The 26,149-nt window shown below is 41.9% G+C and overlaps 2 non-coding genes and 1 pseudogene across 2 annotated transcripts; 2 read left to right on the plus strand and 1 right to left on the minus strand.

The window, feature by feature from the left end:
- Positions 1 to 2,950: 2,950 nt before the first annotated feature.
- LOC114669615 (U2 spliceosomal RNA) lies at positions 2,951 to 3,133 on the minus strand. The gene has a single exon (XR_003719086.2). It is a non-coding gene; the product is annotated as a U2 spliceosomal RNA (small nuclear RNA).
- An 11,403-nt stretch (positions 3,134 to 14,536) lies between these two features.
- LOC114669669 (uncharacterized) lies at positions 14,537 to 14,745 on the plus strand (annotated as a pseudogene).
- An 11,207-nt stretch (positions 14,746 to 25,952) lies between these two features.
- Positions 25,953 to 26,149, plus strand: LOC114669646 (U2 spliceosomal RNA). The gene has a single exon (XR_003719092.1). It is a non-coding gene; the product is annotated as a U2 spliceosomal RNA (small nuclear RNA).

The following is a 26,149-nucleotide window of genomic DNA, read 5'->3' on the forward strand; positions in this document are numbered from 1 at the left end:
CTCAAAAAATGGGATTCAGCAAAGGCCTGACGCGCAGAAATGATTCCACAGACAAAATATCTTTGTTTTTAAAAGTTTAGTTGAGTTTCAAGGTAAAAACAGTTCACACAAAGAAAATTTAAAATAGCAAAAAAAAGGAAAAATTTATAATTCAGTTCTAAGCTTATCTTGTTGCATCTTAAATCGTTACTAATCACTTATAATTTCTGAACCATTTCAAAGCGGTCAGAAAACTGTATGCTTATCCCATTTCTAACTGAAAATGGGTCTTTCAAGTCCCTGTTTACTGGGACCTGTTCTAAACACAACTGAATTTATTGACACACTGTCATCAGTTATAGCAAGAAGGTTCTATCTCTTACTAACTTATAGGGGGGAAAGACTATACCATTGTCTATGACTATGGAAGATATTGTGTTCTATTCAAATAAAGCAAACATTAATATGTATTTAACTCAAAACTTTAACTTTCTATGATTGGCTCTTACAGGTGTATTAATGTGACGTTTGTTTTTACTGCAGCCCTTGGCAAAGCCCCCTCCTTGAGGACAGGCCTTCAAGGACGGGGACCAAGTCGAGACTGCAATAACTTTTGAAAAGTAATAGAATGTAGAACACTATATTGAATGTAGCAAATACCAAATGTTATCATGGCTTATAAGATTGTAAAGGTTTTTTCTTTTTTTTTTTTTTTTTTTTCATATATATGAGCAATGTATATGTAAATAAGGAGTAGTAGGAATGGGGTAGAGTAAGACTGTAGTAGACTATAGCTGAATACAGTCATTTCTATTTGAATTAGTAGACCGTTTATAGATTGTAATTGCACTAGATTGTGTTTTATATACAGGTGCTGGTCATAAAATTAGAATACCATGACAGTTGATTTATTTCAGTAATTCCATTCAAAAAGTGAAACTTGTATATTAGATTCATTCATTTACACACAGACTGATGTATTTCAAATGTTTGTTTCTTTCATTAGTTGTCAGTTATAAAAAAAAAAAAAAAAGTCCCAAATTCAGTATCACGGAAAATTAGAATATCAAGACCAATGCAAAAATTTTTTAAAAATGTTGGCCAACTGAAAGTTATGAACATGAAAAGTATGAGCATGTACAGCACTCCATATTTAGTTGGGGCTCCTTTGGCCTGGATTACTGCAGCAATGCGGCGTGGCGTGGAGTCGATCAGTCTGTGGCACTGCTCAGGTGTTATGAGAGCCCATGTTGCTCTGATAGTGGCCTTCAGCTCTTCTGAATTGTTGGGTCTGGCGTATTGCATCTTCCTCTTCACAATACCCCATAGATTTTCTATGGGGTTAAGGTCCGGCGAGTTTGCTGGCCAATCAAGAACCGGGATACCATGGTCCTTAAACCAGGTACTGGTAGCTTTGGCACTGTGTGCAGGTGTCAGGTCCTGTTGGAAAATGAAATCTGCATCTCCATAAAGTTTGTCAGCAGCAGGAAGCATGAAGTGCTCTAAAACTTCCTGGTAGATGGCTGTGTTGACCTTGGACCTCAGAAATCACAATGGACCAACACCAGCAGATGACATGGCACCTCAAACCTGTGGAAACTTTACACTGGACCTCAAGCAACGTGGATTCTGAGCCTCTCCTCTCTTCCTCCAGACTCTGGGACCTTGATTTCCTAAGGAAATGCAAAATTTACTTTCATCAGAGGACATAACTTTGGACCACTCAGCAGCAGTCCAAAAGCAAAATGCTTCTGACGCTGTCTCTTGTTCAAGAGTGGCTTGACACAAGGTATGTGACAGCTGAAACCCACGTCTTGCATACGTCTGTGTGTGGTGGTTCTTGAAGCACTGATTCCAGCTGCAGTCCACTCTTTGTGAATCTCCCCCACATTTTTTGAATGGGTTTTGTTTCACAATCCTCTCCAGGGTGCGGTTATCCCTATTGCTTGTACACTTTTTTCTACCACATCTTGTCCTTCTCTTCACCTCTCTATTAATGTGCTTGGACAGAGAGCTCTGTGAACAGCCAGCCTCTTTAGCAATGACCTTTTGTGTCTTGCCCTCCTTGTGCAAGGTGTCAATGGTCGTCTTTTGGACAACTGTCAAGTCAGCAGTCTTCCCCATGATTGTGTAGCCTACAGAACTAGACTGAGAGACCATTTAAAGGCTTTTGCAGGTGTTTTGAGTTAATTAGCTGATCAGAGTGTGGCACCAGGTGTCTTCAATATTGAACCTTTTCACAATATTCTAATTTTCTGAGATACTGAATTTGGGACTTTCATTAGTTGTCAGTTATAATCATCAACATTAAAAGAAATAAACATTTGAAATACATCAGTCTGTCTGTAATGAATGAATCTAATATACAAGTTTCACTTTTTGAATGGAATTGCTGAAATAAATCAACTTTGTCATGATAGTCTAATTTTATGACCAGTACCTGTATATCACCCAAACATGTATGTAAAGTATATTTTTTCAAAACAAATTTAGTCATTTGAGTTGCGCAACCTTGCTCTTAGAAGACATGGCTCACCCTGCTTATAGGCAAAATCCTCCACTACCTGTTATGGGATGGAAAAATACAGTTCGTTCTTGGTGGATAGATGAAAAGGGAGGAGAGATCTTAATGAACAGAAAAGAATTCATGGATATGGTTCTATTCGAACAACTACAAGTAAATACAGAGGATATTTTCTGTTCACGACTCTTTATTTAAATTTGTGGATGTTACTTTTGCTCCTGGTGATTTTTTTTTTTTTTTTTTTTTTTTTTTTCTCCAATCAATCTGGGTGAAGATTCTGGCTCAGCAGGATACTTACCGCAAAAGCGGCATACAGGCACACATTGATTAATCAATCAATCACTTAATTAAATCAATCAATCCTGCTTTGGCGAGAGTTTCTGTCCTTTCCCCCATAGTGACCAACCCCCAGCCAAGGCTGCTTTTCTGATTTTAGACCAATAAAGGAGAAAGTGCACCGCTCCTGGAAGTACTGCAATACCAGGTCGATGCGTGGAGTGGACGGAGCAAGCCCCTATTCCATCTCCCTGTTCCAAAAATCAATTTAATATATGGTCCCCAGATAGGGGACGTAGCAGATATTAAACTGATAAGAACAGATATATTTTTTTCAAAAAAAAAACAACTTATTTACATATATGTTTGGGTGATTTATATATAAAACACAATCAAGTACAATTACAATATATAACTGTCTACTAATTCAAATAGAAACAACTGTATTCCGCTATAGTCTGATAGTCTTACACTTCTCCATTACTACTACACCTTATTTACATATACATTGCTCAAATATATGAACACAAAAAAACAAAAAAAAACCTATACAATCTTACAAGCCATGATAAGATTTGGTTTACAAATTGGATAACATTTAACACTACATTCAATATACTGTTCCACATTGTATTGCTTTTTACAGGATATTGCAGTCTTGACTTGGTCCCCGTCCTCGAAGGCTTGTCCTCAAAGACGGGGCTTTGCCAATGGCTGCAGTAAAACAAAAGTCACATTAATACACCTCTTGGAGGGAGAGGTGCCTTTGCATATCCTCAGTTCTTCAAGGAGTCCAGGAAAGAATAGTCTCTGAGGAGGCTGCGGATGTATCTGCAGCAGTCCTGGATTGTCCTCCTTTCCCTCCTGAGGACGAGGCGGTTCCTGGCGACCCATAGAGCGTCCTTCACGCAGCACATGAGTTGCCATGCCGCCTCCGGTGGCTTCCAGCGAGTGGGTACCCGGGAAAAGTCCATGGAGCACCGAATGGTGCGAAAGATTCTCTGGGTGCCGACTCTTCCAATTCCTCTTCTAGGGCGTCAAGGAGTGACTGTGCCACTGGGCATTCCCAGAAGAGGTGCAGTGCGTCGTCTTCCCGCACGATGCACCATGGACAATGTCTGTACTTGCAGATTCCTGGCGTGCATGAACGAGCGGAGGGACAGTCCCCCAACGCACAGCCATCCACGCCAGATCCCTGTGCCTGTTTGTCATTTCCTTGGAGGCTATGTTCTCCCAGACCACCGTGGCTGTCGCGGATGGTAGAGTTCCGATAGTCTCCGTCGTGTCTTTGGCTCTGATGAGCTTGTAGATGGTCTTTGGCTTCCACAGGTCCGGCTTGACTCCCTGAAGGCAGTGTTCCCTTACGAAGCGGACGACATCCGTGTAGGACCATGGAGTGTCCCAGTTGTAAGGGTAGGAGCTGTCCCACTTGTCCCAGCCGAGCCTCTTCCAGACTGGCAGGAGAAAGAGGCGGGACATGGAGTTTCCAGATGATCCGCTGCTGTACTCCGTCAGTGTCCTGCGGATGCAGTTGCAGGCAAAGGCCCTGAGCAGGGTGGGGATGTCGGGGATGCCTTTCCCACCCTTTTGGGGTTCCTTGTACATGACTGCCTGCTTGACTCTATCCATCTTGGAGCCCCAGATGAAGTGGAAGACTGCTCTGGTGATGGCTCTGCAGACAGTGGCAAGGGGTGGCCACGCCTGGGCCGGGTACTGCAGGACCGGGAGGATCTCGTTCCATAGCACCAGCGCTTTGCCGTCCAAGGTGAGGTCCCTGAGGCTCCACAGCCCGATCTTCTGCCTGACTTTGGCCAGTCTCTCGTCCCACGTCTTCAGGGCCGCTCCGTGTCCGCCGAACCAGCTGCCCAGGATCTTGATGGAGTCCCGTCTGATGGTGAAGGGGAGGGGGGTGGAGGGCGTCAGGTGCCATTCCCCAAGGAGCATCGCCTCTGACTTCCCGCAGTTGACTTTAGCCCCCGCAGCTCATCCGAAGTCTTTGCAGATCTCCGCCAGCGCCGTCATCGATGTCTGGTTCGCGCAGATCACGGTGACGTCGTCCATGTAGAGGGAGCATCTGATCTCTCGCCTGTCTGGTCCCAGTGTGGTGATCCCTCTGAACACTGGTCTTCCTCTGATCCGTTCCGCCAGGAGCTCTATGCAACAGACAGAGGGGAGAGAGGGCAGCCTTGTCTGATCCCGGACAGGACCGGGAAGGGGTCAGTTTTCCAGCCGTTCACCAGCACCATGCTGGAGATGTCTCGGTACATCAGGCTGATGTACGAGCAGAACGTGTCACCCATTCCGAGACCTCGCAGAGCCCCGATCATGAACTCGTGACACCCGGTCGAAGGCTTTTTCTTGATCTAGGCTGACCAAGGCCACGGTGATGTGGCATTCCTTCATGTAGTGCACCGAGTCCCTGATCATGGCTAAGCTGTCGGCGATCCTGCGTCCGGGGATGCCGCAGGTCTGGTCTGGGTGGACGACCTATTTGATCACCACCTTTTTTAGCCGGTTGGCTATCACCTTGGCCAGGATCTTGTAGTCCACGTTCAGGAGGGTGATGGGGTGCCAATTCCTCAGCTCGCATCTCTCTCCCTTCTGTTTGTACAGGATCGTGATCATTCCTTCTCTCAACGACGGAGGCATCCTGCCCTCCGCCAGCATCTCGCAGTAGAGCTCCAGCAGGTCCGGGCCGATGAGGTCCCACAGCGCGACGTACAGTTCGGCCAGTTGTCCGTCACAAGCCGGGGTCCTGCCGGCCCTGAAGGATCTGGCGGCAGAGTGCAGTTCCCCCGGCGTCAAGGGTGTGTTCAGGGCAGACTCACCTGTGGGATCCAAGGTTTTGTTAATACCTGCTAGGAACCAGTCGGTCGCGTCTGCTTTGGTTGTCTTTGGCGAGTAGAGGCCGCTGTAGTACTCCCGGACCACTCCCATCACTGCCTCCTTCCCCGTTTTGACGATCCCTCCCTCGTCTCATAGTTCTCTCAGGGGCGTGTGGCCGGAGTGCAGTTTCCTAAAGAAAAAGGAGTTACACTTCTCACCCTTCTCCAGGTTCTCCACTTTGGGTCGAAAGACGATGCGTTTCGATTCCTCCTCGAAGTGCCTCCTCAGGCTCTCCCTGGTCTCCTCCAACTCATGTCTCACGTCCCAGCCGCACTGGTGAAGCTCTTGCAGGGACCACAGCTCCTTCTGCAGAATTCCCTTTGCCGTTGGCACGCCTGCCGTCTTCCTTTGGCCTGAAAGAAACTGCGCAGTTTAATTTTTATAAATTCCCACCAATCACTTACCTTCTAGAAGTGGCGTTTCTCGTCCTTCCAAGCGACGTAAGCGGTCCTTAGCTCCTGCATGACGTCTTCCCTTTCCAGGAGGCTACAGTTCAGTTTCCACAACCCCGGGCCATGCGGAAAGTTTTGGCTGAGGGATCACTGGAAGTGAACCGCCGTGTGGTCTGAGAAGAAGCACAGGACCAATGTGTACTTCTCGGTTGTCACTGCTCTGGAGACGAAGACGAAGTCGATCCAGGAGCGGGTCGAGCCATTGGGCCGGCTCCAGGTGTTGTTGGCCGAGCCCGTCCCATTAGTCCCTGCCGCGTCTGACAGGGATGCTTCCGTCACCATCTCCTTGAGCAGCCTGGATGTGGTGTCCAGTCGGTTGGATGTGCCGGAGCTGCGCCCGTCCTCCTCCAGGGGGCAGTTGAAGTCCCTGGCCATCACCACCGCCCTGGAAGTGGCGAGTTGGGGCCGCAGGGTCTGGAGAAGCTCCAAGCGCTCGTTCTTCCCAGGGGGTGCGTACACGCAGATGAGCCCGACGGGCTCCCCCGCCCACGAACCATCCACGACCATCAGTCGGCCGCAGACGAGCTCCCGGACGGAGTCCAGCGTGAAACGGTTCCCCCTGACAAGGACGGGGATCCCCGCTGCCTTGTTGTCGCCACCTCCCGACCAGTAGGAAGGGCCGTGAGACCTAAAGGACTTCCACTCAAAGCCTCTAAATTTCCTAAAATCATACCTACACTAAATTTGTTCTCTGTATTACAGCATGAAGACTGTATGGACCTTACTTCTGAGAACAGCATAATCCCAGATGCTGCATCAGATCACGTTCTGATTGGGCTCAACTTTCAGAAAAAGAAATAAAGAAGAAGATTGACATTGGAGGAGGCTAATTCGCATAGCTCCGCCCACTAAGAGGAGAGCTGATATCTTCCTGAAGGATTCATCTTTCAACTTCAGAGGACCTCCAACTAGAGATATTAAGAAGAAAATTGATTCAACAAGCCTGGCTCCTGTTTCTGCTGATGCTTTTGCATCATCTCTTCCTCCTGCTTCAGCTTCTGCCCCAGATAGAAAGACCTCTGAAGAAGCTGGGAGAGGGGAAGGCAGCTACCTCTAGCCGGGAAGATCACCCTTCTGGCCCCTCTACTTCCCAGGCCGCCGCTCACCTTCCTCCAGCCCGGAAGATCCAGGAGGCCCCCCCAGCTCTGGAACCTTGGATGAAGCAGATGGTGGTGCTGAAGCTTAAGGAGGTGGAGGGAAGGATTCATGCAATGAGCTCTGAGACTTTTGGGCAGAAGATGATCATGGAGCAGGGATTCTCCAGAGCGGATACCCTGAGCATAGTCATTCACTCTGGGCGTCTTCTACGTCATGTTTTCCTCCATTGCAATCTGCAAATGCTACTGGGAAATGGTCCAGAATGCTGTGCCGGACTCCCCCTTTGCTCGCTTTGTTGGGAATTGCCCCATACAGAGAGAGGAAAGGAGAGTAACAATCTCAATGAGAAATCCCCATACGCCTGGCAAGGACATCTCCACGTTCCTGAAGCGCTTCTGCACCGTGGTGAGGGAACCCATCCAGATCAAGGACGGGTAAGTGGGCTGTCATTGTCAAGTTATGGAAGGACAACGCCTCACCAAACGGCCTCCAGCACCTACTGCAGAGCTTCTTCTTGGGGAACTCGGCGGCAATCCTGCACTACCCTGACCAGCCAAAATCCTGCAGGAGATGTGGAGCAATGGGTCATGTGCTGAAGGACTGCAAGGAGGCCGCCTGCAAGAACTGCCGTGTGACTGGCCACGAGACCAAGGACTGTCCCAGGAAAAAGACCTGCAACCTCTGCGGACAGACCAGCCACATATACAAAGACTGCCCTCAGAGACAGAAGTCTTACGCCGCTGTCGCCTCGAACAGTCTGCACACAGGAGGACCGAAAACCAGCAGAAACTGAAGAAAGCCTCCCCCCCCACCCCCCCCCGCAGCATCGGGTGCGGCACAGGTAAACAAAAAAAAGGACAAAGGAGGAAAGACAAAGCACTCCACTCCTCCCTCCTCGACCCTTCCTTCTCCCACCACTGAGGCAGCTCTCCCCTCCCCCGCTGCTTCAGAGCCCTCATCTCCATCCACCCTCCACCTGGAGGAATTTCCCTCTCTTGTCACTGCCACAGGGAAGCAGACAAGGAAGTAGAGAAATCCAAACAGCCCAGAGGAGGAAAAAGACAACGGAGCCCCAATTGGGATGCCCCCAAAAAGAAGACGAGGAGACCCAGATGGAAGAGGAGCTGTTCTTCGAAGCAGCTCTAAACTTCCAACCAGCCCACAATGACATGGACAACCTGGCACAGATCAACCGGCTGCTCCAGGTTGAGGATCCCGAAGCCGGCAAACCCGAAGACCCGCCTGACCGAGGCGACGACTAGGGGTGCCTAGGACACACTAACCAATGCATTTTACTCCCCGTGATGGCTACTTTTTCTTTATTTTCCATCAACGTGAGGAACATCAAGGACAAGCGGAGGAGACAGACGGTGATGACCTTCCTGTCTGCTCAGAACTGCGATGTGTACATGCTGCAGGAGTGAGAGAACGGGGAAAAAATTTAAAGGAGATTATAAAGGATTGTCAAATGGCAGATGCTTTCCTGGTGTTAAAAGGAGAGGAAAAAGATACTTGGAGAGGAACAAGAGGAAGATCCTCCAGGATAGATTACGTCCTGGTTGACAAAAACTTTGAAACAATGACCTGCTTTTTAAGGCCAGTTTTTTTTCTCAGACCATTGAATGTTAGAGGTGGAATTAAGAAAAGGTAACGAAGATGGATTTGAAGATTTCATGTGGAAGTTAAATGCAACATTGTTGGAAGATCAGAGGATATAAAAACAGTATAAGCAACACCTATAAAGGATGGGAAACTTTGAAGGAGTGGTGTGGGAGCCAAAAGAAATGGTGGGAATTAATGACAGAAAATACTAGTGTTCTTTCAGAAAGGAGAAGAGTAGAGAGGAGAAGGAAGAAGTACAAAAATTGCAGAATGAATTGGAAAAATGGCATAGGATCGACGTGCGGGATGAGAAAATTGAAACAGATGAGAGGAGGAATTGGAGGGAGTTTATAAGAAGAGAAATTGAAGTTTCAGAGTAGAGTGAGAGAAGTAGAAGGAGAAAAATGCTCTCGGGTTTTTGTTCAAGAAAATAAAGGAAAGGAGAAGAAAAGCCAACATAGAAGTAACGGATAAAGATGGAAAGGTTAGGAGAGGAAATAAGGACATAATGGAAATAGTAACAACGTATTATAAAGAAATATATGGAAAGGAAGAAATAAGCTACGAGTGCATCAACAAATTGGAGGGAGCAATAGATCGTGTTTTTACAGAAGAACAAAAAGAAATGCTGTGTCGAGAGTTTGAAATGCAGGAGGTAGAGGAAGCTGTTAAAATGTGTAGTAGGGGTAAAACACCAGGAATCGATGGTTTACCCATAGAATTTTATGTGACCTTTTGGGATATAATAAGACGATATGCATACTGTAGTCTATTTTTGGAAATTTCGAGGGATGGAGAGATGACGGAGTCAATGAAAAAGGGTATAATAACGCTGATACCCAAATAAGGAGAGATGGTCAACATAAAGAATTGGAGACTGATAACACTACTCTGCCAAGATTACAAAATATTAACAAGACTCTTGGCAAATAGAATAAAAGATAAGATTGAAAATGTGATTCAAGAAGAGCAAGCATGTGTGGTGTCGGGTAGGAGTTCATTAGAAAATTTGTGTGTAGTGAGAGATTGTATATATTTAATGCAAGAAAGAAAGATGTACATGGGGATAATTAATTTAGATTTAGAAAAGGCCTTTGACAAAGTGGCCCATGAATATATGTGGAGGATTTTCCTGAGAATGGGGGTACCAGTGGAATTTTTAAATTGGATAAAGACCGTGTACAAAGGTATTACAAGTAAAATCAGAGTAAATAACAAATTGTCAGATGAAATAAAAGTAGAAAGAGGAGTAAGGCAAGGGTCTCCCTTATCAGCGGTTCTATTTATTTTAAATATTGAGCCATTAATAAATCTTGTGAGAGATGATACAAATGTACGGGGTGTGGAAGTCCCAGGAAGTGGAGGGCAAGAAGTTAAAGTATGCGCGTACATGGACGATGTGAGTATAATAGTCAGAGATGTTAGCAGTATAAACCAGGTAATCGAATATACAGAAACCTTTTGCATGGCATCAGGATCACAACTGAACTTGGGAAAATGTAATTGTGTTCTATGGGGCAAATGGAAAGAAAAACCTGAGGGAAAGATAAGGCTGTCCAATAGTGTTAAAATATTGGGAGTAACACTAGGGGAAAATAATATAGAAAGGAAACAATGGAAGGAAATGTTAAAAAAAAGATAAACAAGAAAACAGGGTTCTGGAGGCTAAGAAACCTGACTATGGAGGGAAAGATTTTGCTGCTGAAAGCAATAATAATCCCGAAACTATCATATTTGGCCACCGTTTTTTTCCCCCCAAAATAAATATTAAAAAAGATTATAAGAAGTTGTTTTGTTTTCCTATGGGGTTCAAAATGTGAACAAATTGCTAGAAAAGTAATAATAAAACAAAAAGAAAATGGAGGGAAAGGATTTCCAAATAGAGGAGTTGGTATTAAAACATACAGCTCCGGTAATTAATATGGCTTTAAATAAGAAAGATAAAATGGCAGATATGATGAGATACCAATTGGGTACGGAGTTGAGGAAAGCAAAACTGTTAAAAAATTACTAACAGACCCATCACTTTTAATGTGTCAAAGCATTATAAGACAGTGATAGAATTTTTAAGGAAACACAGATGAGGAAGGAGAGGTAACAATATGGGGAAGGAAAAGAGACCTAAAAGAATATATAAGGAAAGAAGAAACAATGTGTAAAATACAACATATGACAGAAGAGCAACCAAAGAAAGTATGGCAACAGAATAATGAAAAGGAGTTGACAAATAGACAAAAGGATCTGGGCTGGCGAAATAATACATGAAGTATTACCGACAAATGCCATGATGTATAAAAGGTGGGTAGCAAAAACATCAAAATGTCCGAGAGAGAACTGTATAAAAGTAGAAACATCGGCACATGTGTTTTGGAATTATGAAAGAGCACAAGAAATTTGGAAGGGAGTATTAGAGAAATGGGAAGGGTTATTAAGGAGAGAAGAAATTACAAAGGAGGGAGTACTGTATGGATTAGTGGGGAAAGAATTGAATGAGAAAATGGCAAAAAGTTAATGGGAAATAATTTATATAGTTAAAGAAAATATATGGTGGGAAAGGAATGAACTGGTGATACATAAGAAATGTCTCAATTCAAAGACTGTTACAGAAATGTGAGAAAGAAGTAGATGTGGCATGGAAAATAAAAGAAGACCAATTGAATAAGAACAAGGTATGAAAGATAAAGGTAAAGACTGTTTAATAGAGTTTTGGAGGAAAAAAAAAATTGTCACGGTGGTGGATAATAGTGAATTAGCAAATTGGCCAGACTTTGTGTGTGTGTGTGTGCTCAAAGCTAAGACACTGAAAAGAAAAAGTAAATGTAAGTGAAAAGGGGACAGGCTAAATAGTGTTTGTCCAAAGTAATGGATTTTAGACATTAAAAAAAAAAAAAGGCTGAGTCCTCTGTTTGGTTTCTTGTGCAAAAGGTTTTGAGACTAGGGAACACCTCACGGCCCCTGGCAAGGTGAAAAGCAGGCAGGCAGGTCCGCCGCTTGGATCGGAGTCTTGGGTGCGCGGCAAAAATATATTTTTTTTCTTTTTTTTTTTTTTTTTTTTTTTTTGTGTGGACATCCCTGCGGAAAAGAACGTATTTCTGGTTGATCGAGAGAAGAGCCCACGAAAGTCAACGGTGCAGATCCTGTGGTTTTTTTTTTTTTTTTTTTTTTTTTTTCCCTTTGGACTTGGAGCAGTACTGAACAATGGAGGATGGACGAAGAAATGTGGTGCGTTTCAGCCTGCTGAAAGGAGATAGGATAGACCGGAAGGACTTCACCTCTGGCATTCTTCTTGGAAAATTGAACTTTACTCCCAGGCAAGTGGATTTTATTTTCGCACTTCCAAGTAAGGAAGTGTTTGAAGTGGTTTTTATTAATGCAGCAATGGTGGATAGATGCATGCAAACTGTAGTTGAGAAAAAGAAAGGAGATCCAGTGCTAGATAAATTTTTAATACAAGCCTTTGGGCAAAAAGAGGACAAGTTGGTAAATGTGGCCATGTTCAATGAAAAGGTTCAGATGGAGGACAAAACTTTGGTTGAGCAAGTTTTGCTATGTTCAGGGAGCAACAGTAGGTAGGGATGAAAACGGGATAAAAACGAGATACTACAGCTTCCAGGTTAAAATGAAAAGGTGAGAAAATGGTATAGTAAAACACTTACCACCCACCATTCAATTGGGAGCTGCCAAAGGAGTAATATTCTATCCTGGACAACCTAAAATGTGTAGGAAGTGTGACCAAATTGGCCACATAGCATTAGAATGTAAATGGAAAAGTAAATAGAAATGTTGTAAATGCAACCAAATTGGACACAGTGGGAAAGCATGCCAGGAAAAAGTAATTTGTAACCTTTGTGGAGACCCCTCTCACAGCTTCATGGAACTGCCCAAAGTCCTTTGCGAATGTTAGCAAAAAGGGGGGAAAATAAAGAAGTAATGATACAAATAAAGACGTAGACAGTAAGGAGGAGGATGAAGAAGAAAGTATCTTCCGGTTTCAAACTCCAATTGGAGAGGAAAACAAAGAAAACCAAGAGTGCTCTCCTTGGTAGCAGTGAGGAACAAGGGGCAGAAAAAAGCAAAGACCTCATGGAAGTGAAGACCAAAGATGATAGGATAAGTGAGAATGAAAAGAGATTAGAGGAAACAATAAAGAAGACCCAGTCCCAAATTGAAGATACACAAAGTATCTTGGAAAAAACACCTTCAATAAGGAAAGCAATAGAGGGAACAAAGGAAGGAAAAGGGGAAAACGAAAATGAGTGGTGTGACCTCTCGAGTGAAGAAGAGGGTTCGTTACCAGTGTTAGAAACAGAAGAAGTGTCAGAAAGCAGCAACCCTTTTTTAAGCAAGGACATAGTGGAGGCGTTTCAGAAAATCACGCAAATCAAGGAACAAGGACATAAAAGGATAGGGAAAGAAAGAGAAAGAAAGAAAGATGAAAGTAGCATCCATACATGTAAGAAGTATTCTAAGCAAGAGTAGAAGAAACGTAATTTATGGATTTATTTATTTAAGTTAAAAAGGAGAAAGAGAGGATTGGAAGAAGGTAATAAAGAAAATCAAGCAACTTGGATTATGGAGGGGGAGAAACCTGACATATGAGGGAAAGATACTACTTATTAAAGCGATCTTAATCCCAAAACTGTTGTACATAGCAAGTATCCATCCACCAGAGAGAAAAATGTTAACACAAGTAGAAAGATGGATCTTTTTTTTTTCTTTTGGGGTTCATTGAATGGAAAGCTGAAGCGAGAAAAGGTAAAGAAATCAAAAAGGGGGCAAAGGTCTACCAAACATAAAGATACTAATAGCACTATCGACGGCAAAGACAGTAGCTCTAATAAAAAAGAGCGAAAAGAAAGTAGCAGACATGATGAGGTATAATTTAGGGCAGGTGTGCAGACAATTTGGAATATATGAGCCACCTAAGACCAAGCCCACTGCATTCAAGACACCTAATAACAGTGGTTGCTTGCTTAACAGAATGTAACTTTACAAAAGATGAAAATGAAATTTGGTTGAATTGGAAACCGTTAAAGAAAATCGAGGAAAAACAAAAAGGCATTAAGATTGAAGGAATATCTGAGTCGGAGAAAGCATGGGATATGGTTGCAAAAAAAGAGCTGCCCAACAATTTAGCAGATTTAGCATAGGAGGCAGCACACAACATAATGAACAATAATGAAAGTCTGAAGAAAAAGAAGATAACACAAAGTGGAAAGTGCCCAAGACAGAACTGCCAGATGACAGAAAATGCAGAGCATGCTCTATGGGGATGCACCTTTGCAGCAAAGTTGTGGAAAAAGACAAAAAAGGTTTTACTTCCAGGAATAAAACTGGACAAATATGTTATAATACATGGTAAGTTTCAGGAAAGCATGAGAGAAAAATAAAAAATAAAAAATGGGTAAGAATTAATAAAAGAAGTTATATGGAATGCGAGAAACTTACTGGTAATTAAAAGAAAAAGTATGTCAGTGTTTAGTGTTTTTTCAGATGGTCCAGAAGAATAGAAGGAAAAATGAAGAATAAAGGTAAGGAAAGAGTATGAAACCTTTCCAATATCCCCATATTAGAGTTTTAAGATGTAAAATTAATTAATTTTTATTTTTTTTTTGTGACAGGTAATCAGTTAAACCTTTTATCCCTGAGTTATAAGTACACTTGTGAGAGAGGTAAAATGCAGAGAGAAACACAGTTAACAGCTTTTAAAAATGATATTTTAATTTTTGTGAAATATAGAATGATCAGTAGTTAATACAAAAAAACAAAAAAACATCTGTTCTTATCAGTTTAATATCTAATAGGTTCTCTATCTGAGTGCCTTATATTAAATTGAGTTTTGGAACAGGGAGATGGAATAGGGGCTTGCTCCGTCCACTCCACGCATCGACCTGGTATTGCAGTACTTCCAGGAGCGGTGCACTTTCTCCCCCCCCCCTCCCCCCACCCAGAAGGGACTGACTGTGACTGTCTGTTCCCCTCCCCCACGCCTACTCCCATCTGTAGCGGCAACCTCGTTTCTCCACAAGTCTGAAAGGTTTTTTCGCTGTTGTAGCAACCCTTGGGCTTTGTATTAGGCCTTGGCTCCAAGGTGGGCCACTTTGTCACGAGGACGTGGAATGTCACATGGGTTCATGTCTCGGTGCTTGCGTTAGGGCAGCTGGTTCCTCCTGCCAAGTGGATGCTTACCATGCAGTTGACGCATGGCCAAGACAGTGGGGCTGCCTGGCCTGGGAAATTTTTGGCATTGCTTCTTGGTCTTTTGGCTATGGTTGAACTGGATGGCTGAGTCTTCTGTTTTTGATTTGGTTGAAAGTTTGAGAGAAGGGAACACCTCACGATCCTTGGAGAGGTTGAAATTATGTTTGCAAGTCCACTGCTTGATACTGATCCCTGGTTTCACTGTGGTTTGAGTTTGCAGGATTTGCCATGTGAGTAAAAATCCTGAATATGAAGAACAGAGAAGTGTTTCAGCACTACCTGGTCCCAAGTGGAAACAAAGGAGAGATGGTGTTTGAAGAAGAAAGAAAGAACACGGTGCATTTCCAGTTAATCCAGGAAAAGAAGATGGAGAGAAAGACCTTCACATCTTCAATTCTTCTAGGGATCCTAGGCTTTCTTCCAAGGCAAGTGGATTTTGTTTTTGCCTTACCGTATAAAATGACCTTTGAAGTTGTGTTTACAAATAATATGCTTGTAGATAAGTGCCTAAAAATTTGTAGAGAAAATGTAAAAGAGGAGAATATACTTAAGGATTTTAGTGTATACCCCTTGGCTCAAAGGGATGTAAAATCAGTTACTGTAGTTATGCTCTCTGAAAAAGTTAGAATGGAAGACATACAGCAATGGTTGGAAAGGTTTTGTAAAGTGCAGAGGAGTACAGCGGGTAGAGATGAATTCACTATCAAAACTGACTTCTGTAACTTCCAGGTCAAGTTAAAAACAGGGGAAGGAGGCGATTTAAAACATTTGCCACCTTCAATACAAATTGGAGTTAGAAGAGGAGTACTGTTTTATAATGGTCAGCCAAAAATGTGCAGGAAATGTGAAGAGGAGGGTCATGTTGCGGCTGAGTGCAAACAAGAAAAGTGTAAAAACTGGAGAAATAGGACACCAGAGTAGAAATTTCAGAGAGAAAACAGTGTGCCACCTATGTGGGGAAAACGCGCCGCTTTAAAATGTGCCCAAAGGCCTATGCAAATAGGTGTAATAAGGTGGAGGTAGTTAATATCCAATTAGAAGAAGAGGAAGGGGAGTCAAGTGAAGAAGAGCCACACAGTGAAAATAGGGAAGTTCTAATCCAAACACCAATTGGAAGTTCTGGTAAATTAAAAGAAGTAGCTGAGAAGAAAAAAACTCCCCTTGAATCCCTGGAAAAAGAACGTCAGGAAGAGGCAGAAGGGGCACGAACAAAACAGCTGAATGCCCTACAACAGAAAAGAGGATAATTTACATCTTGAGCTGGAAGAAATGTCAAACCTGCTGTTTAGTGCACCATCACTTAATATTTGCAGTGAAAATAGATGAAATAAGATTGGTACCATCTAACACAAGAGGAAGAAATAGAAGGAAATGATCAGGATGCAGGAAGAACAAATACAATTAGAGAAACAGTAGCCAGCCCAAAGGCTGCCTTCCTAAGAAAAGAGTTGGTGGAGGCCTTTGCAAAAGTTACTCGGATCAAAGAAATAAATAAAAAAAGGCAAAGATTCTCCGAGAGCGAAAAGAGCAAAAAGAAAAGAACAGATGAGGAAGAGAAACCACAAAACAAAAAATTATGATAAGAATAGCCTCTGTAAATGTACGAAGCATTAGAAGGAAAGGAAGATGAAGGATAAGATAATCTTTAGGGCATTAAGAGAAATCCAAACAGATATCATATGTGTGCAAGAATGTGGGTTGTCATTCCAAAAATCATATAGTGAGATAGACTGGGAAGAAGGGCAGGCGTATTTCTCTGCGTCAAATGAAAACGTAAACAACGGAGTAGGATACCTGATTAAGAACGGGAATATAAAAGTGATAGAATTTGAGGCACTCCTCCAAGGGCGACTAACAAATTTAAAATTCAAACTGGGTGGACAGTGGCAACATTTAATGAATATATACGCCCCGCCAGATAAAAATGAAAGGATTGATACGTTTCAAAAGTTAAGAACAGAAATACATGAGAAAAAAGAGGTAATCATTGCTGGAGATTTCAACTGCCAGATAGAAAAAGTAGGAAAGGAAAAACTGGATATAACCTCAAAGTACTTTATCAATATAATGAAAGATCATCAATTGAGAGACAATTACAGAGAGGTGGAAAAAGGAGAAGGGTATACGTGGAGATCAGAAGGGGGTAAATGGAAGTCTAGAATTAACTGTGTTGAGTAGCTCGAGATACAAGGTAAGAGTTTCAGATCAAACCGACTCCCTTTTCCGACCATTGCCTAATAATAACAGAATGTGAAGGAGAGAAGATAGAAAGAAGAGGAAAAGGAGTATGGAAATTAAACGCACAACTGTTAGAGAAAGAAGTAAGAGCAGAATTTGAAAGGAAATACAAGCAGTGGAAAACCATAAAGGAAGGATGCAAAACAAATGGGGAATGGTGGGAAATCATGAAATTTAGAGCAAAAAAGTTCTTTCAAAAGAAGGGAAAAGAAAGCAATAAAGCTAAGGAGCAGTTGAAGAAACGTCAAGGAAAATTAGAACAGATGCTGGCAACAGAAAAAGAGGGGAAGTGCAAAGGACAGCAGGTTGAAGACATTAAGTCCCAAACAATGAATATCTACAGGAAAAAAGAAGAAAAAATAAAATTCCAGAGTAGAGTGCAGGAGTTGGAAGAAGGTGAGAAATGCACCCGCTTTTTTTTCAAAAAAATAAAAGAAAAAGAATGAGATTGTGGGGCTGAAAGATAAGAGAGGACGAGTACAGAAAAATGAAAGAAACAACAAATCGTGGAAAAGTTCTTTAAGGACCTATATGGGTTCAAAGGAAGGGATCGGAAAAAAGAACAACAAATTCTAAAAAAAGGTGGAAAAGAAGATCACAAAAGAACAACAAAGAAGAATGGAAAGGGAACTAGAGTTATGGAGCAAGCCTTAAAAAATATAAAGAACAAGACACCAGGGATAGATGGGATTACTGTGGAATTTTACACTACCCATTGGCAAATAATGAGAGGATTAGAGAGAGGTCTTCAACGAGACACTACATGGGGTGGAGATTCCTGAAACCTGGAAAACAGGAGTTATAACCCTAATTCCAAAATCGGGAAAACCGACCAAAGTAAAGAACTGGAGACCCATAACCCTGTTATGCCAAGACTATAAGATACTAACTAAAATTTTAGCAAATTGCTTTAAGGAAGTCTTAGCAGACCTGATAGAGGAAGAACAAGTATGTGCAATACCTGGAAGATCAATCAGTGACCACTTGATCCTGATGATGGACATCATGGAATACACAAAAGAACGGAATATTCCATTAGGTGTATTAAATATAGACCTAGAAAAAGCCTTCGAGACTATAAACCACAATTTTGTATGGAAGATGTTGAAGAGAATCGAGGTGCCGGAGAAGATTATGAACATTATCCAAAATTGTTACAGTAGAATAACAAGTAACATTGATAAATGGGCACTTAGAGAGAGGAATACGTCAAGGATGTCCGATGTCAGCCGTATTGTTTGTGCTTTGTATCGAAGCAGTGGCAAACATGATAAGGAAAGAAAAACAAATTAAAGGTATAGAAATTCCAGGAAATGAAGGGAAACAAAATGTATTATGTACATGGATGATATTACAGTGGTAGCAAGAGATCCCACATAGATAAATAAAGCCCTGGAAAAAATAGACCTTTTCTGTGAAGGCACAGGTACAAAAATTAAATATGGCAAAAACAGAGTGTAGGATACAAGGAAAGTGGGTGGAAGGAAATAACGGAAAAATACAAACGCACTCGAGGTCAATTAAGATATTAGGAGTACAGTTTGGAGAGTTGGAGGGAGAAAAGGACTGGAAAGATATGCTGGAATATGTTAAAAAGGTGACTGGGTTTTGGGGATTAAGAAAATTGAGTTACGAAGGGAAAATCCTCCTAATGAAATCAGTAATACTGCCGAAATTAATGTTTTTAGCAGCTATTTATTTACCAAAAGAAGATTTTAAATGCTATAGAAAGACAATTTTTTATTTTTTGGGGGGCTCGAGTCTTGAACGTGTCACAAGGGAGAAAGTGAAGAAAACGGGAAGAAAAGGAGGGAAAGACTTTCCAGATTTTAAAGAAATCTTAACATTAAGATATGCATTGATATATATAAAGGCAATAAGGGAAGGAAGAGGAAAAATGGCAGACATGGCAAGATATATGATAGGAGGAAGTTTGAAAAAATTTAAATTATATGACACAACAAATGCAAAACTGACATCCTTCAATACACCTAGGATATGGAGAAAGATAGTAGAATGCATCAGAAAGAATAAGTTTGAAGATGAAGAAATACAGTGGTGTGAAAAACTATTTGCCCCCTTCCTGATTTCTTATTCTTTTGCATGTTTGTCACACAATGTTTCTGATCATCAAACACATTTAACCATTAGTCAAATATAACACAAGTAAACACAAAATGCAGTTTGTAAATGGTGGTTTTTATTATTTAGGGAGAAAAAAAAATCCAAACCTACATGGCCCTGTGTGAAAAAGTAATTGCCCCCTGAACCTAATAACTGGTTGGGCCACCCTTAGCAGCAATAACTGCAATCAAGCGTTTGCGATAACTTGCAAAGAGTCTTTTACAGCGCTCTGGAGGAATTTTGGCCCACTCATCTTTGCAAAATTGTTGTAATTCAGCTTTATTTGAGGGTTTTCTAGCATGAACCGCCTTTTTAAGGTCATGCCATAGCATCTCAATTGGATTCAGGTCAGGAATTTGACTAGGCCACTCCAAAGTCTTCATTTTGTTTTTCTTCAGCCATTCAGAGGTGGATTTGCTGGTGTGTTTTGGGTCATTGTCCTGTTGCAGCACCCAAGATCGCTTCAGCTTGAGTTGACGAACAGATGGCCGGACATTCTCCTTCAGGATTTTTTGGTAGACAGTAGAATTCATGGTTCCATCTATCACAGCAAGCCTTCCAGGTCCTGAAGCAGCAAAACAACCCCAGACCATCACACTACCACCACCATATTTTACTGTTGGTATGATGTTCTTTTTCTGAAATGCTGTGTTCCTTTTACGCCAGATGTAACGGGACATTTGCCTTCCAAAAAGTTCAACTTTTGATTCATCAGTCCACAAGGTATTTTCCCAAAACTCTTGGCAATCATTGAGATGTTTCTTAGCAAAATTGAGACGAGCCCTAATGTTCTTTTTGCTTAACAGTGGTTTGCGTCTTGGAAATCTGCCATGCAGGCCGTTTTTGCCCAGTCTCTTTTTTATGGTGGAGTCGTTAACACTGACCTTAATTGAGGCAAGTGAGGCCTGCAGTTCTTTAGACGTTGTCCTGGGGTCTTTTGTGAGCTCTCGGATGAGTCGTCTCTGCGCTCTTGGGGTAATTTTGGTCGGCCGGCCACTCCTGGGAAGGTTCACCACTGTTCCATGTTTTTGCCATTTGTGGATAATGGCTCTCACTGTGGTTCGCTGGAGTCCCAAAGCTTTAGAAATGGCTTTATAACCTTTACCAGACTGATAGATCTCAATTACTTCTGTTCTCATTTGTTCCTGAATTTCTTTGGATCTTGGCATGATGTCTAGCTTTTGAGGTGCTTTTGGTCTACTTCTCTGTGTCAGGCAGCTCCTATTTAAGTGATTTCTTGATTGAAACAGGTGTGGTAATAATCAGGCCTGGGGGTAGCTACGGAAATTGAACTCAGGTGTGATACACCACAGTTAGGTTATTTTTTAACAAGGGGGCAATAACTTTTTCACACAGGGCCATGTAGGTTTGGATTTTTTTTCTCCCTAAATAATATAAACCACCATTTAAAAACTGCATTTTGTGTTTACTTGTGTTTATATTTGACTAATGGTTAAATGTGTTTGATGATCAGAAACATTTTGTGTGACAAACATGCAAAAGAATAAGAAATCAGGAAGGGGGCAAATAGTTTTTCACACCACTGTAAGTTTGGAGTAATTGGAAACAACTCAACAAAACACAAAAGGAAAAGAAAGTTAGAGAGGATAAAAGCTAAATCAAAAGAACAATCTGGGAAGATCTGGGAAATGGCTGTAAAGAAACAACTCCCAAATAAACTGAAAGACCTAATATGGCAGTCGATACACGACGTACTAAATACAAATAATAACCTCTGAAAAAGGAAGTCGGCACCGAATGGAAAATGTCCTTACAGAGGCTGTAATGAGGTAGAAACTGTGAAACATGCGTCGTTTGAATGTAAGAAAGCTAGAGCAGTATGGGAAATGGTAAGGAGAAAAAAGATCATCAATGCAACCTTAAGTAAGGACATTGTCATGTACGGGATAGAAAAACAACAAAATATAAATTTAACACAGTGGGTAAGAATAAACTATATAAAAGAAATGATATGGTTAAGGAGAACTCTATGTAAGAAAGAGGAAACTACTGCCGTGTCAAAGTGTTTTACAGATGGCTAGAGATAACATCACCCTCTTTGAAGAATGGAAAAAGAAGAAAAGGGAGGAAAAGGTGAGCAAAGATGGAAATACTTTATTCTTGGGTTCTCTTCTCAAGTTCCTCCATCCATCCATTTTCCAACCCGCTGAATCCGAACACAGGGTCACGGGGGGGTCTGCTGGAGCCAATCCCAGCCAACACAGGGCACAAGGCAGGAACCAATCCCGGGCAGGGTGCCAACCCACCGCAGGACACACACAAACACACCCACACACCAAGCACACACTAGGGCCAATTTAGAATCGCCAATCCACCTAGCCTGCGTGTCTTTGGACTGTGGGAGGAAACCGGAGCGCCCGGAGGAAACCCACGGGGAGAACATGCAAACTCCACACAGGGAAGACCCGGGAAGCGAACCCAGGTCCCCAGGTCTCCCAACTGCGAGGCAGCAGCGCTACCCACTGCGCCACCGTGCCGCCCATAATTAATATAGTTAAAGAAAATATATGGTGGGAAAGGAATGAACTTGTGATATATAATAAGAATGTCTCAATTCAAAGACTGTTACAGAAATGTGAGAAAGAAGTAGAGGAGGCACGGAAAATAAAAGACCAATTGAATAAGAACAAGGTATGAAAGATAAAGGTAAAGACTGTTTTTAATAGAGTTTTGGGAGAAAAAAAAAATTGTCACGGTGGTGAAACGGTGGTGGATAATAGTGAATTAGCAAATTGGCCAGACTTTGTGTGTGTGCTCAAAGCTAAGACACTGAAAAGAAAAGGTAAATGTAAGTGAAAAGGGGACAGGCTAAATAGTGTTTGTCCTAAGTAAAGGATTTTAGACCAAAAAAAAAAATCTTAGTCACTGGAGTCTGATTTGGGCTCAACTTTCTCCATCGCCAACTGTAGATTTTGATGAGTTCTTTAGCCCACAAGAACCCAATACAGACAAATATGTGGATGATTCTGACCTCTCTATCTTGGCAGGGGAAGGTAGGAAACGAATAATTTTTATACAGCCTCTAGGTTTCCTTTTCCCTTACCCTTCTCCTTTTCTTTATTGACCTATGTCGCTCACAGTTTCTACAATTAATGCTCATGGTCTTCAAACCCCTCATAAGCGTAGATCCTTATTTTACTGGCTCAATACTTTTTTATTTCATGTCTGCTTTCTTTAAGAAGTCCACCTTAAAGATCAAAGAGATGCTAGGATTTTTGCTCAAGATTGGGTTTGGGGAAAGTCCAAATGGTCTTTTGGTAATTCCTTCTCTGCTGGAGTAGGTATTCTTTTCAAAACTAACAAATGGCAGATCGAGCAATCCTTCGTTGTTATACCGGGACGAGTTTTAGTGGTGGATGCTACCTGGGAAAAAATGAGGTTTTGCTTTATATGCCAACACAGAGCTTGCAGCTAGACGTGAACTGTTCCAATCCCTCCCTAATCTTTTTCTTACAAATAGACATCTTATAGTAGGAGGAGATTTTAATGTTGATATGGGGAAACAACGTCCAGACTACACCAGACAACTACTCCGGAATGTACTACGTGATCATGATTTAACAGATGCTTCAGTCACAACAGATGGTCAAAAACCTCCACCTACGTGGCACAACTCTCAGGGTCACGCAAGTCGTTTGGATTATTTTTTTGTCCACAGAGCAATTAAGGTTCTGAGCAGTAAACTCCAGCCACTTTGGTTCTCTGATCATACCATGCTGACATGCAGCATCCTTCTGGACCTTCCCTCGTTTGGGAACGGCTTTTGGAAATTCAATGTCTCCCTCCTCGAAGATGCTAATTTTTGCACTCCGCTCAAAGATCTGTTGTTGTATTGGACTGAAGCAAGGATTCCTGACACATCCATATTCCTCTGGTGGGATAGTTTAAAAGATAAAGTACAAACTTTCGCTATCCATTACAGCAAACAAGCCAGTATGAAAGAACGTTTTAAGCTCCAAAAACTCTACAAATCGTTGGAGCGACTCTATGCACAGGCCAATAAAGGTGGTAATTTTGATTTTCACAAGGCAGCACGCATAAGTAACCACTTGAAAGAGTTTTTGCAACAGAAGTCCCAAAAATTTTATTTTACTTTTAGACAGCGTTTTCAGAGAATCTCATGAACGCATGTCCGCTACCTTTTTTAAAGTAGCCAAAGCGGACCGTAAACGTAAAACGCTGCATGGCTTAAAGGACAGCTATGGTACAGTACAGGTCTCTCCTACAAAGATGCTGAGTGGCCTCTGCTTATTATAGTGAAATCTTTACCCAGCAACCTGTACTTAATCAGGAGACTAATCGATTTTTGCCTGGCCCATCTAAAATACTATCGCAAAGTTCTGTTGCCTGGTTGGACAGACCTATTACCCAGGAAGAACTTTATGAAAACCTTACCTCAATGAAAAAAGCAAAAGTGCCTGGCATTGATGGTCTTCCAATGGAATTTTGTTACATTTTGGCAAGAGCTTCGTTTTATCCTTTAAGAACTGTTTGTTACGATTCTCCATACTGGACTGATGCCACATTCCATGCGCACAGGGATTATATCTCTTATATATAAAAAGGGAGATGCTTTTGATCTGAAAAATTGGTGTCCTATAACTTTACTCTGCGTCGACTACAAATTAATTGCAAAAACTATAGCCTCCCGCTTAAAGAACGTGTTGCATGAAATTATTCATCCTGACCAAACCTGTGGAATCCCTGGGAGACGTATTACTTACAATCTCTCACTGGTAAAAGACACAATTACGTGGGCTGAAGACCGTCAACTCCCACATTTTTTTAGTTACCATTGATCAAGAAAAGGCTTTTGATAAAGTGCAACATGAATTTTTATTCAATACTCTTCTGGCTTTTGGGTTTGGACATAATTTTATTCACTGGATCAAAACTCTATACAATAAGGTAGGTAGTCTTTTAAACATTAATGGCTTCCTAAGTGATATTATAATACAAGAGGCAGGCGTTAGGCAAGGTTGCCCTTTGTCCCCACTCTTATATGTCTTATACATAGAACCAGTAGCGGACCTGATCAGACTGGATCAGCGGATTTGTGGCTTTCCCTTACCAGGGAGTGGAGGACAACAAGTTAAATTATCCCAATATGCGGACGACCTTACCTTTTTCCTATCTAATGAAAGTGAACTCCCTTATGTTCTTGAAACCCTACAATCCTTTGCAAAGACAACGGGTTCTACTATCAATAAGAATAAATCTTCACTTATGGAATTTGGGACGTGTATTACGACGACAAGTCATCTACATGGGATTAATCTAAATACCACCAGTCTTCGTATTCTAGGAGTTGATTTTTATAGAACAATGAGTGGCCCACAAAATTGGACTTCTCGTATAGAAAAAGCTCAATCAAAACTAAAATTGTGGACAAGTCGGAATTTGTCAATGACTGGTAAATCTCTTGTTGTAAAAGTTGAGATTTTATCCACTCTTTTATACCTGGCTCCTATATTTCCTCTTCCTAGAACTTTAGGTAGGAGACTAGGAAGTATGATTTACCGGTTTGCATGGGGCGGATCGTATCAGATCATCTCTAAGCAGGCTATGGAACAAGGATATCATGCAGGAGGAAGAAACTTCGTTGATATCCAACTGAAAATAGATTGCATCTATTTTGCCTCTTTGTGCGCAGGACTTTCTAGTCCCATTGTACATCCCTTTCAATTTTTTATCCTTTTATGGTTTTCCTTCCCCATGAGGCAGCTGATTCAATGGACAAACCACACTCCAAAGGCAGACAACATGCCTGAACATTTTCAATATGTTGTAGCCCTCAAAAAGAGGTATAGACCCTTTCAACAACTTGAAATTTGTAAAAACCACAAGGCCCTGTACCTAGCCGTACTGCAACAAAACAAAATTCAATGTGGACCACCAGGCTTACCTGCTCCTGTCTGGAACACCGTTCAGCCAAAATCACTAGACAACCATCTCAAAGACTTAAATTGGCTTTCAGTGTGGGGTCGTCTTTCTGTCAGGGAAAGGTTGTACAGACACGGCATATCCAGAATAGATACCTGTCCTCGTCACTGTTGTTCAACCACTGAAACTATCAAACACGCATTTTGGGACTGTTCTTTTGCACAAGAAGTGTGGACGGAGGTTTGTTCGCAATGGCCTGATCTTCTTCTTTTCCAATTTCTTACTTACAATTTTATCATATTTGGTGATGGCCTTCAAAAGCTTAACAAAAGTTCTAGATTCCTTCTCTGGTTGGTTGTCAGCCTGACTAAATGGGGAATTTGGGAGTCAAGGAAAGTTCTAATTAAATACAACACTGACTATGACGTCAAATGGGTGGTAGGTTGGGTTAAGAAAGAAATACGTCGGCGCATAAAGAGAGATGTACAAAAATGGGGCTTTGCTGCAGGTAAAGAACGTTGGAAAGACTGTATCACATGATTTTCCTTTGTGTCTATTCCTTTGTGAAAGTTCAGGTTTTTTGTTTTAGTTTTTTGTTCTGCTTTACATGTTGACTAAGTGATTGTATTTTTGTGATCCCTATGTACCGTTCATGTTCATGTCTTGTACCAACTTTTAATAAAAAATGAGTTTAAAAAAAAAAAAAAAAAAATCTGTTCTTATCAGTTTAATATCTGATACGTCCCCTATCTGGGGACCATATATTAAATTGATTTTTGGAACAGGGAGATGGAATAGGGGCTTGCTCCGTCCACTCCACTCATCGACCTGGTATTGCAGTACTTCCAGAAGCGGTGCACTTTCT

The sequence above is a fragment of the Erpetoichthys calabaricus genome, chromosome 1 (assembly GCF_900747795.2).
Source record: "Erpetoichthys calabaricus chromosome 1, fErpCal1.3, whole genome shotgun sequence".
In the NCBI taxonomy this organism is placed as follows: domain Eukaryota; kingdom Metazoa; phylum Chordata; class Cladistia; order Polypteriformes; family Polypteridae; genus Erpetoichthys; species Erpetoichthys calabaricus.